At 44.0% G+C, this 2500-nt stretch overlaps 2 non-coding genes across 2 annotated transcripts in view; both read left to right on the forward strand.

The window, feature by feature from the left end:
* Positions 1-430: 430 nt before the first annotated feature.
* On the forward strand, positions 431-585 carry LOC143307655 (5.8S ribosomal RNA). Its single transcript, XR_013064753.1, has one exon. It is a non-coding gene; the product is annotated as a 5.8S ribosomal RNA (ribosomal RNA).
* A 1732-nt stretch (positions 586-2317) lies between these two features.
* LOC143307648 (large subunit ribosomal RNA) overlaps positions 2318-2500 on the forward strand; it is a 4041-nt gene continuing 3858 nt past the window's right edge. Inside the window, exon 1 of the ribosomal RNA XR_013064747.1 lies at positions 2318-2500. This exon is cut by the window's right edge and continues 3858 nt beyond it. This is a non-coding gene — a ribosomal RNA (large subunit ribosomal RNA).

A 2500-nucleotide genomic window follows, 5' to 3' on the forward strand; every position in this document is an offset into this window, starting at 1 on the left:
CGATGTGTGTTGTTTACGGACCGGCTGAGAAGCGACGATAGCGAGTCTTTGAAAAACTATGTGTCCATTAGTTAGACCGATCGTCGCCGGCCGTGTGTCTGTTCGAATCTCGCAACCCACGATTCAGCGACAGGACGCGCGCTCGCATTCCTTGTGTGCGTTCGTACTTTTCAAGGTTTTTAAATGTACTTTACGCCCGACCGTCGAGAGGAGCGTGCCACTGGGCGTTTCTCCGACGGTTTCCGTCCTTGGACGCGATCGTGTCGTCAACGATCGAACAAACAAACAAACAAATACGTTGGCGACGCCCGAATTCGCTCTCCCGCACGCGCCGGGTGGGAGAGTGATGTGGGTATCGAATGTGATGCGTGTTAATAATGAAAATAACACTCTAAAGATCTAAAGAGTTTGAAATACAAAATTTTACGATTACCCTGAACGGTGGATCACTTGGCTCGTGGGTCGATGAAGAACGCAGCTAATTGCGCGTCAACGTGTGAACTGCAGGACACATGAACATCGACATTTCGAACGCACATTGCGGTCCACGGATACAATTCCTGGACCACGCCTGGCTGAGGGTCGTTTTCTTAACAAAAGACTGCTTGCGTTTGCTTCTCGAAAAAAGAGTAATTCATTTCTTTCTAAACATCTCGCCGTCGTTCAACGAAAGTAGAACGTTTCGGAGCGGGATTATCGAACGAAATTGAAAGAATGAATGAACGATAAACAAAGAAAGAGTCGCAACGTACGAGCGATAGTTGGGCAGTTCGTCGGCGTTTGTCGTGGAAACGATGTGACGAAAATCGCAACCGATACACTAAATGCAGGCCGTTAAAGGAGAAAAACAAATTTCGAAATATCTCTTCGAACTAGCGCAAGTGCGTCACGGCGCGCGAGTCGTTCGTTAAAATTTATAAACGACCGCCCGTGAAAGCACCGAGTTCTCGGAAGATAATCTATAAAGATTCTCCATCCTGCTGGAAGTTATCGGATCGGCGCGATTGTTCACTTGTAGAAATCCACGCTCCCGACGTTGCCAGAAACGATATTTACGAAAGGTGTGTCAAAAATAAACGAAAGAAGCTCTCCTATAAATTTAGAAAAAGCAAACGAGTGAAATGTTTGAGATGATAATTTGCTGAAATGCAAGCTCGAATAGCCCCAGGGTTTCGAATGATTCCCCGCGCTTTATACATCTCTCTGTTTACAAACGGTGTATAAATGAAAGATCGCTTCAGATGGGTCGTCGCTGTTTGACGCGCGATGCTGTTCCTTTTTTTTTGTCTGTCTGTGCGTTTAGCTTCGCTAAACAAGTTAAATGGTTAAAAAGCGTCGAAAAAGCGAATACACACGCGACAAGACAAATCTAACGAGTAAAGGAACGCTCCGCTCCAAGATAAAAATGGTTGTTTACAATCAATACAGCGTTTCGGTACCCCTGATCGTAGTCTGAAACTGTGTAACAAAAGAGAGGAAAGCGAATGGTGAAGGAACTTCGAAGCCTCCGTGGCGTGGCTAGAACTTGTGATAAAAGTATGTTTGCAGCAATTATGCATGCTCCCGTTAAAACAGCATTTCAATGTCTCGCATGGCTTAAAGCTCTAGGAGGCTTCAACATTTAGAATACATACGGACTACTTCGTTTGTTAAAGATAAGCGAAGACCGCGCGACCATCGCTCGGTCGTCCAGTCCTCGAAAGTTTTGTTGCGTTCCAAAGAAGAGACAAATGGGGTTTACCCTTGCGCTAAGGGGAGAAGAAGAGAAAAGCAGTTGTTAAATCTAAGAGGTGTGTGGAGTACATCGCGTGTTGGTTAAAATTGTTAAATGAAGTATACGCGAAATGTTCTCTCGCTCTTGCTTTTCCTCTTGCTTCCGTGGCGCTCGAAAAGAAGGGATGATAAATAAAGAAACCTATTCGAAATCTCTTGTGGAACAAAAAATAATACGGACGGACGTTAAAATTGAACCGAGACGAAATGGATCGTCTTGCGAGTTGTCTTCGCTTTGAAATTGTTAAAAATTGATAAAAGCAATACGACGAAGCTGCAGTCCGCAAAATGTTTGAAGCAAAAAGGAAATAACACGAAAATTATGGGAACGTCGTGTCTCAACTTTTTTTTCCCTCTTGTGCTCGTTTCATCGAACGATAAATACAAACATTTTGAAACGAGAGAGGAGGAAAAATTGAATATGCGAAAGGTTGATTCACGCACAGTTTCTCTACGTGTTTGCTTTTTTGCTTCTTTTCGTTTATTTTTTTTTTTTTTGCATCGAGCATCATTATTCACCTTTCGATGAAACCAAAGAAATTGACGACCTCAGAGTAGGCGAGATTACCCGCTGAATTTAAGCATATTATTAAGCGGAGGAAAAGAAACTAACTAGGATTTCCTTAGTAGCGGCGAGCGAACAGGAATGAGCCCAGCACTGAATCCCGCGGTACCGCCGCTGGGAAATGTAGTGTTCAGGAGGATCCGTTTATCCCGAGACATCGAA

Source organism: Osmia lignaria, unplaced genomic scaffold (genome assembly GCF_051020975.1).
Source record: "Osmia lignaria lignaria isolate PbOS001 unplaced genomic scaffold, iyOsmLign1 scaffold0066, whole genome shotgun sequence".
NCBI classification, from domain to species: domain Eukaryota; kingdom Metazoa; phylum Arthropoda; class Insecta; order Hymenoptera; family Megachilidae; genus Osmia; species Osmia lignaria.